Consider the following 14,908-nt stretch of genomic DNA (forward strand, 5'->3'; position numbering starts at 1 on the left):
TTAGTGTATGGGTGTATATGTGTCTCTGTGGAGTTCAGAGCACTATTTTTGAGATTTAGTTATCTCTTTCCACCCAATTAGAGGAGAATCTCCCATATATTTTCTGTGGCTGCACTATATACTCCAGGGCAGGTGGTCTGCAACCTTCCAGGCAAGTCTCCTGTCTCTACCTTCTATCTTACTATAGAAATTCTTGAATTACAAACGCCTACTATATCAAACTGAAGTGGTCAGGTTTTCATGACAAAGGCTATTACAAGCTGAGACATCTCTTAAACCCACTTTAAGCTGGGTTTTAAAGCTTAAAAAGAGACTTTCATTTTTCTCAGGGTTTCAGACTATTTTATTATTATTGTTACAATCTTTAAAATTTATTTTGAAGTTGTTCTCTGTAATATATGGAGATCCTCAAAGTGCAATGTAACATTCTGAATAAAATAATACCTTTCTATAATTCTTAGTGTTTTATTTCAAGACTACTTTTTTCCATTTGAGAAAATAGCTTACATTTTTTTTTGAGGAACATTTCATCATGATACTCTGTAATCTTCATTCTAAATCATGTGTCCTTTTATTTTTCCCAATGCTCTGTTCTTTATCCTTATAAACCCATCACTTTTAATGACATATTGTTTTGGTAAGTTGTCTCATGTTAATATGTTATTACATTTGAAGAAAGTTATAAGATACCAGCTGCTTTTGCTTACTTCTTTCCAGGCATAAAAAATAATAAATAAATAAATAAATAAATAAATAAATAAATAAATAAATAAATAAATACCAACATTGTAACTGTACAAAAGATTGATAAAAATGGAGTAAGTTAGGACCTGAACACACGGAGGCCACAAACACCTTCTGGTATCAAGTGCCCATGGCGAAGTGCTGGCCTTCAGAGTGCTCGACACTCTCAGGGCCACAGCTGGTCACAGGGAGACAGGTAATTTAGTCCCCAGTAGTACACGAAGTATACACAGTCAATCAAGTACAAATAGGACCTTTGTACACATCATGTAGAAAATGTTGAACCCTACTGTGACAATTTTCTATTCATGTATTAGCTGGCATAAATCTTTGTTACTTTCTGAACTTTCATTTTCATGTTGGAATAGAACGTAATGAGTTTTAATATGTTCTGGCAGCAACAAAAAACTAAAAAATGAGAGTACAAGCTCAAAACTTAAGAGCAAAATTCCCAATTCTCATGAAATATCATTATGAACATGAACCATTGACAAAATGCTTACTGATATGCACTCTCTTGTCTCCAGCCCAAAGTGATATAAGTTTACAAAGCCTAGAGTGCACAACTGTACTAAATAACAGAGTTCAAAACACAGTAACTATTCTTAACAAGTCTAGGCTGAAAATTCACAATTTAATAAGCAAGAGTTTTAATGTTTCTGCTTATCATTGTATACTTTATATAGTAGGTTTTTATTCAGACGGAACAATTCTTCTAAATGAAAATCTAATTTTCCACACAAAATTGTCTTATACTAAAAACAAAATTGTAACTATAATTGATTTGTTCTTTTATTATAGGAATTTCTTTAAGGGTTAAAAAAATCATGAATTGTTATAAATAGCATAGATATTTAATTAGAAGACCACTCAATTCATGGCAATATGATTAATGCTATTGTAAATTTGGATTAAAAATGGTGATTATTCTTAAAATTCTATACTTTACTAACATAATAACCAAACTTTATGGAATGTACAAACTCTTGCTTACTGTCTCTCCTTCCCTCCCTCACCATATCCTCCCATCTTTTTCTGTCTCCTCATATAATTTCTTGTGCTCTCTCTTTCTTTAAGTACAACTTTACATAGATAATATGATTTTTTTGAATTGTGTGTATAAAGTAATACAGAAAAGCAATATACCATGAACTTTAAAGTGCCTTATTGAATTAAACAGTGAAAATCTTGTAAGTAAGAACCTATTTGAAATAAGGTTTTGATTTCAAAGACAGTTCTTTGATTTCAAAGACAGTTCTTTGATTTCAAAGACAGTTCTTTGATTTCAAAAACAGGAAGAAAATAATACAGGTGAAATTGCTACAAATAAAATATTATCTCCTTCTGCTCCTGATTTGGACCTTGACATTTCTGTCCGGTGCTCCAATGTGGGTCTCTGTCTCTTGTCTCCTTTCATTGCCTGATGAAGGTTAATATTCAGGAGGATGCCTATATGTTTTTCTTTGGGTTCTCCTTCTTATTTATCTTCTCACCAATTATAGGCTCAATGTCCTTTATTTGTGGCTAGAAACCAAATATGAGTGAGTACATCCCATGTTCCTCTTTTTGGGTCTGGCTTACCTCACTCAGGATAGTGTTTTTTATTTCCATCCATTTGCATTCAAAATTCAAGAAGTCCTTGTTTTTTACTGCTGAGTAATACTCTAATATGTATATATTCCATACTTTCTTCATCCATTCTTCCATTGAAGGAGAGAGAGCACGAGCAAGGAACTCAGGACCGCGAGGGGTGCGCCCACACACTGAGACAGTGGGGATGTTCTATCGGGAACTCACCAAGGCCAGCTGGCCTGGGTCTGAAAAAGCCTGGGATAAAACCGGACTTGCTGAACATAGAGGACAATGAGGACTACTGAAAACTCAAGAACAATGGCAATGGGTGTTTGATCCTACTGCACATACTGGCTTTGTGGGAGCCTAGGCAGTTTGGATGCTCACCTTACTAGACCTGGATGGAGGTGGGTGGTCCTTGGACTTCCCACAGGTCAGGGAACCCTGATTGCTCTTTGAGCTGATGAGGGAGGGGGACTTGATCGGGGGAGGGGGAGGGAAATGGGAAGCGGTGACAGAGAAGAGACAGAAATCTTAAATAAATAAATAAACAAATAAATAAATAAAAATATTTTCAAATTTATCTTCAGTAATAACATTCATTGGACAACACAATTCATAACCATAACAAAAATGTAAACAACTATAGCATGATTTTTACTCAAAATATGTTTGTGTGTTTGAAAAGTATTTATCTCCAAATTCAACATACTAAAAAGAGTGGCTCCTAAATTAAAACACATATAATTAAAAGAAGAAAAAGAAAATAGATACAACCCACATAAAATTATTTTTTTCTGTGTTAATCACCAATGTTTAGATAATCTGACATCATGATTTAAGGGTTTTGTTTTAAAATTCAGACTTATATGTTATTTCTGACTTTTAGAAAAAAAAGTTAGTCATAGTTGAATATTTTTTTTACCTTCACCAAATAAATAAAACTCGTTCGTACAATGAATGTTTCATGAATCATTTAATTTTGCTTTATGTTGTTGCTATTTTACTACCAATGGTGTCCTTATTGCCATAAAATTAAATAATGATCTTATATAGATTTGAGTATCTACTTACTTATTACAGTTAGAATTGATCTATATAGTGACCTTGATTTTTCTTCTTTTTTCATTGAAAATAGATTTTTTCTCATACAATAAAACTTGATTATAGTTTTTCCTCCTACTCCTCCCGTCCCTCCCCACCACCTGTCCCATCTAGAACCACTCCCTTCATGTCTCTCATTAGAAAAGAACACTTTTGTAAGAGATAACAACCAACTATGACAAAATAAAATATAATAAGATGAAGTAAAAGCTATCAAATTGAGGTTGGATATGGCATTCCAACAGAAGAAAACGAGTCCTAAGAGCAGGCTTAGGAGTCAAAGATCCACTGGCTCCACGGGTATGATAAAAATACTAAGCTAATAGCTATAATATATACATAGAGGACCTCTTGCAGACCCCTGCAGGCTCTCTGTTTATTGCTTCTGTCTCTTGTGAGCTCATATGCAACTTTCTTGGCTGATTCAGAGGGCCACCATGATCTTTTAGTGTCCCCCATATCCCCTGACTCTTACAATCTTTCTGCTTCCTTTTCCATGGAATTCCCTGAACTCTGAGTGAAGGGATTTTGAAGAAGACCTTTCATTTAGGCTTCTCCACATTAAGTCCAGTTGTGGGTCTCTGCATGTGTTCCTATCTGCTGCCAGAGGAAGTCTCTCTAACAAAACTAGATAAGCCACTGATCTATGAGTATAGCAGAATATTATCATTAGTCATTTTATTGATACTATTTTTTTAGACCAGTCTTGTTTGATTCTATCCTAGGTGTCTGGGTAATCTAGTCTCTGATTTTTAGTTACCAAGCACTGTCAAGTATGGTTGCTTCTCATGGAGTGTTAAACCAGACATTGATTGGCTGTTCCCCCAAGTCCTGTGCCACCATTACACTAGCTTGCTTTTCAGGCAGGACAGCTTTACATCAAAGGCTTACTGACTGGGTTGGTGTTCACATTTCTTTTCAGTAGCCTGCAGTGTACCTTCCCACATCAAAGAGACTAGAATGTAGGATTAAAGGCTCCATGTAGGATAAATTCAGCCTCTCCATGTTCGGAGTTCTGTGTATGTTGTACTCGGCAGTGGGTCCCCACTGCCGGTTTGTGGAGAGCAATATTTTGTGTGGGTTGTTAGGGGTTTTCCTTGGCCAAAAACTCAATTGAGTTTAACTCAGATCTTCCATTGGAAGTCTCACGTGGTGACTAGAGATGGCCTGATGAGACTCCATATCATTACGGGATGTCCTAATTAGGATCACAATCATAGATACAAGAAAGTTTCCATTGCACTTGCTTTCAAAATCACCAACAAAAGCCCCACAATTTCAGATGTCACTCCTGGAACTCTGTACCTTCACACATGCCCGACCTGACCACAGTCTGCCTGAAAAGTCTATTCTATTTCCCGCTCCCAGGGAGATTCATGCATCCCCCTAGATCACTCCACTTTACCTAACCTCATCGTGCCTGTAGACTGTACCTTGGTTATCATTTACTTAACAGCTAATATCCAATAAGAAGTGAATATATACCACAGTTATTTTTTTGTGTTTGTGTTCCTTCACTTATGATGATCTTTTTCTAGTTCCATCCATTTGGGTGAAATTTCATGGTGCTATTTTTTTTTTACTTCTTTTTTCTTGTTTTTCTTTTTTTGGAGGCGGGGTGTTGGAGACAGTTTTTCTCCATACAGCCTTCCTTGGTTGTCCTGGAACTAGCTCTTGTAGACCAGGCTGGCCTTGATTTCACAGAGATCTGCCTGCCTCTGCCTCCCAAGTGCTAGGATTAAAGGCAAAGCGCCACCACTTCCTGGCTTGCGATGTTAGTTTTTTAAAATCTGAGTAATAGTCTATTGTATAAACCTACCACATTTTCTTAATCCATTCTTCCCTTGGGAGACAATGAGGTTATTTCTACTTTCTTACTATTATGAAAACACCCAGTGAACATGGATGAGCCAAACCGTTTTTTAGGATGGAGTGACCTTTGGCTATATGCCAAAGAATTGTATAGATGGGTTTTGAGGTAGATTGATTCCCAATTTTCTGAGAAACTGCCATATTAGTTTTCAAAGTGTCTACATAAGTTTGCACTCCTACCAGTAATGGAGAATTGTTCCCTTGCCCCTATACTTTCCAGCATACGCTGTTAACTGTGTTATTAACCTTAGCCATTCTGATAGGTATAAGATAAAATCTCTAAGTCATTTTTATTTGCATTTCCATGATGACTAAAGTTGTTGAACATTTCTCTAAGTGATTCTTAGTCCTTTGAATTTCCTCTATTGTGAACTCTCTATTTAGATCTGTTCCTAATTTTTTTAGATTGATTACTTGCTTTTTGATATCTAATTTGGTAAGTTCTTTATATATTTTGGATATTAGCCCTTTATAAGATGTGGGGCTAGTGAAGATCTTTTCCCATTCTTTGGGTTGATTGATGGTGTGCTTTGCCTTATAGAAGCTTTTCAGTTTCATGAGGTCCCATTAACTAATTTTCGATGTTACTGCCTGTCAGGAGTCGGTTCAGAAAGTTGTCTCCTGTGCCTTGTGAACTTGATTTTCATGGGCAAGTCATAAGGGGAGTCCCTTTGGACAGGTGGTATAAGCAGTCTGGCTGCCAAGCACAGAGGGAGCTCTGGACTTCAGAGATGTACCTCTTGAATCCTCATCTCACCCTGTAATAAATGGGCTCCTGTTGGCAGAGGCTGTTCATTCATTTCTAGCAACCCAGACCCAAAATAACCATACCAAAAACACTGCTTGGCTAATCACTTAAGCATATTGCTCGCTTGCTTTTATATTTTAAATTAACCCATTTCTATTATTTTATATTTTACCACAAGACTCATGGCTTACAGGCAAGGTTCCTGCTGACAGCTTGCATCTTTCTCCTCTGGCAGCTCTGTGGTATCTCACGGCCTCCACCTACTTTCTCCCAACATTCAGTTTAGTTTTCCTGCCTAGCTCTGCTCTGCCCTATCACAGGCCAAAGAAGTTTCTTTACTCATTAACCAACAAAAGCAACACGTATACAAAAGAACTTCCCACACCAAGTCCTGTGAGTTAAATGCAGTCGATCCAGATTTTCTGACATATTTACCCTCTAAGAGTATGAAATAAAATCATCTTTACTAAGAACTCAAATGACTTTATTACACACAATGTAGCTTGCACAGTGGTGTGTGGCCATATGAAGGCACCTACAAACTGAAGAAACACAGCAATACCTCAACAATTTAGTGGAAAAAACTAATTGTTCCATGATCTTTAATGTCCTCTTCTTCTAATCCTTAATGATGTTCTTTTTTTTTACTTTTCTAAAAAAAAATTAAAAAAGAAAACAAGCTATCTATTTTACATTTTACAAAGCAATCCCAGTTTTCACTTCCTTCCCACTTCCCATTCCCTCTATTCACCACACCCCCATTTAGTCCTCAGAGAGGGTAAGGCACATTGCTTTGGGAAGTTCCAAGGACTTGCCTAATATATCTAGGCTGAGCAAAGTATCCAGGATAATTTGAAAGTTTATCTTAAAAGTTTCTTCAAATGCATGGAGAAATAAATAGTAAATGATACTTTACTCAGTGCAATTTAGAATTATATTGAGAATTCGCATGTTTTCTATCTTTGTAAAACACGTACCAAGCAGAGTTTCATTTATCAGAATGAGTGTGCTTTTAGGCTTAGGTGAATATTTATGCTTTTTTCTACATCTCAATCAATGACTACACTTTTTAATTTACACATTTTTGCAATGCTGGTTCTTAAATTTGTATTAACATGTATTAATTGTACGTATGATCCAAAATATCTCCAGGAAAGCTTCTAATATCTTCTGGGGCATCTTCATCTTTATTGTCACACTCATTCCTCTCATTTGAATGATCAAAATGCCGTTCTCTCAGTGGAGACGTCATCTAGATTCTCTCAGGTGGCAGCAATGGCAATGACTCTACAGTCAACTGTTTGTATCTCAATTTACTTTCAACTTGAATTCCCTTTTAAAGGATGTAACCTTTCTATTTTTTTCTTTACACTTTCTACTTCATTGTCCATCTCTGAAAGACTTCAAGAGAAGTCTAACTATAGCTCTGGGATAATTTTAACACCTACTGGTCAAATGGAAAGGTTATTCTTTTCCTTAAACTTTATTGTATTTCAAACTACAAGGTTACAATCTTTCCTGTCACCAGAAAAGGTGTGGGGGTACATTAGAGATAAACAGGCAATATAAAGCTAAGCATAAGTCAGTCCCATCTACTCTACTTCGTTGAGTAGACTCATGCCAGCTTTGTTAGCCTGCTTCTGTAGAGTTCCATGCCTGAGATTTCAACAATCAGAGCTTAATCAGGGTGAACTGTTGTAGATAATTTCACTATCAGTTTCACTGACCTCCTCCCCTACCAGGTCCTACCACTCCTCCTCCTTCCTTATCATCATTCCTCCTCTCTTCTTTACTCCTTCTACCCCCTTGTATTCATCCTCATCTCCCACAAAACTAATTCAGGGAAGATCCCAGTTGCCAACCTCAGCAGCTAACATTTCAGATAGTCAACATCACAGCCAATAGCTTCAAATGTTTCCTGGTATATGACACCTCACCGGCTCACAACTCCAAAAGAGGAAACTCATTCCTATCACTGTGCCTTTCATTTCTTATAATGATACATTAGCAAGTATTCACATTGTTGTCCTGTTACATGGTAACTACATTTAACTACTTTTATATATGTATATACATACACACATTTAAACACATACATGTATATAGTATATATACTTCTACAATAGTGGCTAGGTTTCATCGTGATTGTTTCTAAGGTTTCTAATAGTTATTTATCCATGCATATATTTTTGTTCTCCCCTGCCTTTCTATTCCCCATTCAAATTTAGCCCTTCCTGTTCAACAGACCAAAACAGTTTCTTTATTAACCAGGGGTATTCACGGCATACAGAGGGGAATCACACACAACTCCAAGGATCCTGGGATATCACTGTTTTGCCTCTCTAAGAAGTGGATGGATAGCCGGACTGTGGTGGCACACGCCTTTAATCCCAGCACTCAGGAGGCAGAGGCAGGCATATCTCTGTGAGTTCGAGACCAGCCTGGTCTACAAGAGCTAGTTCCAGGACAGGCTCCATAGCCACAGAGAAATCCTGTCTCAAAAAAACAAAAAACAAACAAAAAAAAGTGGATGACATTGGGATTCACTGTAAAATGTGGTGGGTTTCATTATAGATAGTTTCTTTCCTGGCTTTTGACTTTCACCTCAATTAGCTTTGGTTCATTAGCGTGAAAACATGCATTGCCTTCAATTTTAAGCAGCAGCTTAAAATTCTACCATGTCCTCACACAACTGGCTTAGGTTTCTCTTCCTTCTTCACCCACAATGCTTTCTACAATGGACTCCAATACTCCAGCTTCTCAAATTCATTTTGCTTGCACCTTTGAACTGAATAACCCTATTTCTATTTAGCTAGAAAGCAAGAAATGGTAGGTAGAGCTTGGATTTGCTGAAAGAGCAACCAGAACTGAATTCCACACTAATTCACCATGAATATTTGGTTGAAGAAAAGTGTTAACTTTACTATGTGTGTGTGTGTGTGTGTGTGTGTGTATACAGAAAACAATGCATATGCATACATAGAAGCTGGTACAATGTATGTGTATATATAAATTTTTGAACTTTTGTGTATCTATTTCTCTGCCATCTTTTGTTATTCCTACTTAGTTTGTTTGTTATAGAAATTGAGCCCACGATTTTATGCAGGTGAGGTAATCAGTCTATCACTAACTTACACACAAAGTTCATTTTTCTAGTTTTTAATACATCTTGCAAAGCACTTGATTTGTTGATTTCTCCTTGATTTTCATAATTTTTTTCTTATACTGTAACTGTGTTCCTTCAAAAAGGTTCATGAATGTCACTGCACCTTGACATACTATTATTTTTATCAATAGGGAATGTTTCTTTTCTTCATAGCATTTGCTTTAAATAACATTTTTTCAGAGAATAGCGCTCCTTCTATTGCATTCTTTTGATTAAAATATGCTGTTATATATTTTTCTATGCTTTGCATTCAATTTGATGGATGTATTTAAACTTTAAGTATGGTTTTTACATAGCAATGTTTTGGTTTCTGAATTTTTAAGACATGCGTAGACTATCTGCATTTTATGAATGGTATTTAACTCAATATTTTTGATTAATGAATGCCTTCATGCTATTCATGTAACTTTACTTGTGTTCTATTTTTAATATTTTATAATTCTATTTCTTGAAAGAGTTTTTGTTTGATTGCTGTATCTAGTTTCCTGGCTTTGTTATGTTTTCATATCATTCCTACTGCGTGTAAGCTACATATATTTTATTCTTTTCTGCTATTCACAGCTCTTAAGATTTAACACATGCAACTAATTCTATGCACTATTTCAGAAAGTTCAAGTATAATAAAACTTTTGTTTCTTCAGATTAATTTAAAAAAATGTATGTATAAATACCACACTCCAGAATGTAAAACATACTTTGTCATAGTGGATTAATTACTTTTCTGTAGCATTCTATCAGTTCTGGCCTTACAGGCTATGCTAATGTTACTGAGGCTATGATTTTAAGGATAAACTCAGTTTCTTCAATAACTTACTCCTTGTCATCTCTTTGAGGCTGGTAACTTTCCTTAGTCTGAAGTTTTTTTCCATCAAAAGTTAATAAGCTACTTCTGACTTATTTTACTCATGGTGAAATAGTACATCTTTCTCTATGCCCTTTGCTTTCATTCTAACTAACTCTATAAAGTGGGCAGGCCGGGCGGTGGTGGCGCACGCCTTTAATCCCAGCACTCGGGAGGCAGAGGCAGGCGGATCTCTGTGAGTTCGAGACCAGCCTGGTCTACAGAGCTAGTTCCAGGACAGGTTCCAAAGCCACAGAGAAACCCTGTCTCGAAAAACCAAAAAAAAAAAAACCAAAAAAAACAAAAAAAAAAACCTTCAAACACATGTTACTTACAAATCTAACTGAACTTTCAAATAGCAATTATTTGAATATATGATAGCCTGTTTTCATTTAATTGCTTTCCATTATTTTTTTTTCCTTATATATCAGCTTGCAAAATTGGTTTTGGTCTATCTTGTGATCCTTTTTTTGACCATGCCAGTCATGAGATTGGTATTTTCCACACATTCTTTATGTACTTTTGTTATATTTGGGGGATTTTATTTGGTGTTTTTAAATTTTTTGTAGTTTTATTGTATCTATTCATATTGCTTGGCAAGTGATATTATGCAAGCTTTCCCCACTCTGAAGGTGGCAGAAGCTGGGAGAATCGAGTGTCCAAATGAGGTACATTAAAGTTTCATGCAATAGTCAACTTTATTCAGAAAATCAGACAATTTATACCCTGGGGTGAAGGAATGTCACCTAAGTAGAGTTCTTATGAGTTCAAGAATATACATCACAAGGAAAAATTGTACATGGTAAAAATATGTTTTTCCACAGAGATATATTCATAAAAAAACAATAGTCAGTTGTAATTAATACTCTAAATTCACATGTATTTGCTATACCTGGGATGGAAACAAAAGCATATTCCAAGAACAGTTCTGTCTTTTGAAGAAACTGAGGTCACAAGACTCTTTTCTTGATTTCTTGGCGTTTTCTAACAAGCATTTAGAATTCTCCTAATATGACTCTATTTTTGGACCGTGTTCTGACGGTGCATAACAACTTTTATAATCTAGCATCCCTCACACATTAATCATAGATGTTTACGATTCCTGAATGAATAATCTCAGCTTCATCTTTTATTATCTTTCTGTTTTGTTTCTTAGTTATTACTAATTCTTTTTTTTCCTCTTACAATACCTTGGAGGTTTGTTTGTTTTGTCAACAGCTATGGATTAGATATTATGAAATGCGAAAAATAGGTTTTTCACCTGAATTTTTTATTAATTCTTTATAAATCTAGGATCTAGTAGGGTTGCTAAACTGTTCACTTCACGATATGGCATTGTCATTTACAAGTATGTTGTATTTATTTATATGGTTGTTGGGATGCCTGGGGCAGCCACACTTCCTCTCATCGCTCTCCTCCACTTCCAGTTCACCTCTTCCTTACAAGTCCCTTATGATTATGTGTAAATGTGAACCACTGAGTTCAACTAAGGACATCTGTGTGAATCTGAGTTTGAACGTATTTATGGAACCTAATGGATCACCAGTAGATGAAAAAGAGAATACTATGCCATTTCCTCCCTCCAAATATGTTCACTGTCAATAAGTTTATTGGTAGGTAGCATGATCAAATCAGTACTTTCCTATCTATAGCTGATTGTTCGGCTGCCCAATTTCATGTAGGCCCAGTGCCAGCAAACCTGGCTGCCTTAAGTTTACATTCCCCCTGGCTACAGGTTGCTTAAAAGATGTCATTTCAAAGACCTTTCACCTCTATTTGAATCTCACATTTTCCTCCCCCTCTTCTGTCATGATTCTTTGAACCCTACATATTTGGTATAAATGTCATATTTAAGGCCACTTACTCTCAGCATCTTTGCAGACTTGGATCTCTGCGTTCACTTTCATTTTTCTTCCTTCTTGATTTAGAATTCATCCAAAAGTTCTTTCTCAGAGAAAGTATACACTCTGAAGGTCTTTGAACTGTAATCTTTCATTATCATACTGAGTTCCTGTTGATATGATGCTAACTTGTAGAAAAAAAAAACATTCTATAATCTTAGGCTCAAAAATCTTTATTTTATGGGAATGTGCTTCCAGATATAAATTCTGTTTTGTTGTTTTCTTTTTCTTTTGAGCTTTTCTCCAAACATCCAAAGATTCAGGTAGACCAGAAGGAGCTGATAAATTCAAAGTATAAAAAAATTAGCTTAATGTGGGTGAAATTGAGATTTTGGAAAAATCCCTTGGAAAACATGTTGTAGCAGGCAAAGTTGTGTGCCTGTTCACCAGTGGTTATTTTTCCTTCGTCCTTGAGATCTTGAAAACCATATTTCTGAAACCTACAACTGTGGATTCCTCTTCAGATCACAGTTCCCAGATATTTTCACTACATCTTATTCATTTTGAAGTTTCAGAAATTGGTCAGAATTTGTACGTACAGTGGTTTCTGCTTCCTGTAAGAACACTTTTGCTCAAATTTTCACTTTGCTGATAAGTCCACATTCCAGCATGAATGTTTTTCCAGTTCACTTGGAGACATGGATAGAGGAGGTTTGGTTGATTTTCCACTTTTCTACCTTTTTAGGTGGCTATATCAATAGGAATTAAAACTCCCAGATCCTTATTTAATCCTGTTAAAATTAGTACTTCCTTGAGAGTTCTTAATAGATCAAGGATTTACTTGTTTCAGTTTGATTTGTCCTTTTTTGTTGTTTGTTTAAGAGATGACACATTTGCATTACTAATGTATTAACCGATGTTGGTCAGAGAAATAGAAGCAATGGGTGTTACATGAGTAAACAATAAATGATCAACAGATAGATATGGAGTGAGAGATGATGGATAATAGATAGATAGATAGATAGATAGATAGATAGATAGATAGATAGATAGATAGATGATAGATAGATGATAGATAGATAGATAGATAGATAGATAGATAGATAGATAGATAGATGATAGATGTATAAATGGATAGCGAGAGAAATATGCAAGGATGATATACAGAAATACTATAAAATTGAATTATTCAATTAGAGAAGATGAAACCCAATGGCAGCTGCTCGAATTGCGGGAGCCCAGAATGGTGTTCCTTAGCGGCTCTGGCTGCAGAACCGCCTCACAGACCGGTTCTGGCAGGTCCATGAGGTGCTGAAGCACGCTTGGCATTTTAGAGGAAGGAAGAACCGCTGCTACAGACTGGTGGTCAGGGCGGTGACCAGAGCCTTCGTGAAGAGCACACGGGCCCGCAGACTGAAGAAGCAGAACCTGAGTACCCTCTGGATTAATCGAATTTCAGCTGCCTCCCAGGAACATGGCTTACAGTACCCAGCATACATGGTCAACTTAATTAAGTGCCAGGTGGAGCTCAACAGGAAGGTACTTGTGGACCTGGCCATCTATGAACCAAAGACTTTTACATCTTTGGCAGCTTTGGCTAAGAGGAGGCAGCAGGAAGGATTTGCTGCAGCTCTGGGGGATGGAAAGGAGCCAGAGGGCATCTTTTTCAGAGTGGTACAGTACCACTGAAGACTGCAGTGTTGTGGAAATTGTTATAAGATAGGAGCAAAAGGATTGTCTAGCCACTAGTAAGTCTGATTTGTATTTATTTATATTTTAGCAACAGGCCTGAGTCTTTTACTCAGTGATATATTCCCAAAACTATCATGTAAAGATTGCACAAATAAAGCCTTTGCAGTCTTCAAAGAAAAAGATGAAACCCAAGACTTTCAAGCTGCAGAAACAAGAGATGTGATAACGTAAGTTCATTTTAAGTACAAAGATCTGAGAAGAAAGAAAGCCACATAAATCCTGGTGTGAAACTGAGTTTAAAGTCAAGACAGATTTTTTTTGTGGTTATACAACCTTAAACCACACAGCTGTCCTATGTTTCAACTTTTCTTCTATTCTTTTCATTCTTTTCAATGTACTGGATAGAGTCCACAAAAATGGAGGACATGCTCTATTTTTTAGTCTGTGCATACTCAACTGCTAATCTCTTCCTCAACATGCTCATTGTAGTGATATTTCATTTGTTTTAATAAATAAAGCTTGCCTGAAGGTTCAAAAAACAAAACAACTTCCCTGGTCAGCCTTACAACTAGGCAGTGGTTACATATCTTGTAACCCCGATAAACACACTAGTTTGCCATAGAAACTGAGCAATGTCATTATTTTTTTTCACTGTATAGTACTCCATTGTGTAAATGTATCACATTTTCCTTATTTGTTCTTTGGTTGAGGTGCATTTAGGTTGTTTCCAGGTTTGTAGGCAAATGGGTGGGTCTATAAAACATTATATTGAGTGAGGTAATCCAGACCCAGAAAGACAAATATAATATGTACTCACTAATAAGTGGCTTTTAGACATAAAGCAAAGAAAAACCAGCCTACAATTCACAACCCCATAGAACCTACACAACAAAAAGGACCCTAAGAGACATAGATGGATCTAATCCACATGGGAAGTAAAAAAAAAAAAAAAAAAAGACAAGATCTCCTGAGAAAATTGGGAGCATGGGAGAGGGTAGAAGGGGAGGGGAGAAGAAGGGGGAAGTGGAGAAAAATATATAGCTCAATAAAAACAGTTTTAAAAAACTCATAGAAGTAGACATGAAAAGAGAAAAAAAGAAACTGGGCGGTCGTGGTGCATGCTTTTAATCTCAGCACTAGAGAGGAATATAAAACTGAAGGAGACAGCTCTCAGTCAGTCTCATTCTGAGGATATCTGGGAGCAGGATCTCCATTTAGAACAGAACTAGAGGTAAGAGCAAGTGACTGGCTGTTTTGCTTTACTGACCATCAGGTTGAACCCCAATATCTGTTTCTGGGCTTATATTAATTGTTCTATAACTCATAGA

The 14,908-nt window shown here is 36.3% G+C and overlaps 1 pseudogene; it reads left to right on the forward strand.

Annotated features, from left to right (window-relative positions):
- Positions 1-874: 874 nt before the first annotated feature.
- Positions 875-13,671, forward strand: LOC142853026 (large ribosomal subunit protein bL20m pseudogene; annotated as a pseudogene).
- The last annotated feature ends 1,237 nt before the right edge of the window (positions 13,672-14,908 follow it).

This window comes from Microtus pennsylvanicus, chromosome 6 (assembly GCF_037038515.1).
Source record: "Microtus pennsylvanicus isolate mMicPen1 chromosome 6, mMicPen1.hap1, whole genome shotgun sequence".
Taxonomy (NCBI): Eukaryota; Metazoa; Chordata; class Mammalia; order Rodentia; family Cricetidae; genus Microtus; species Microtus pennsylvanicus.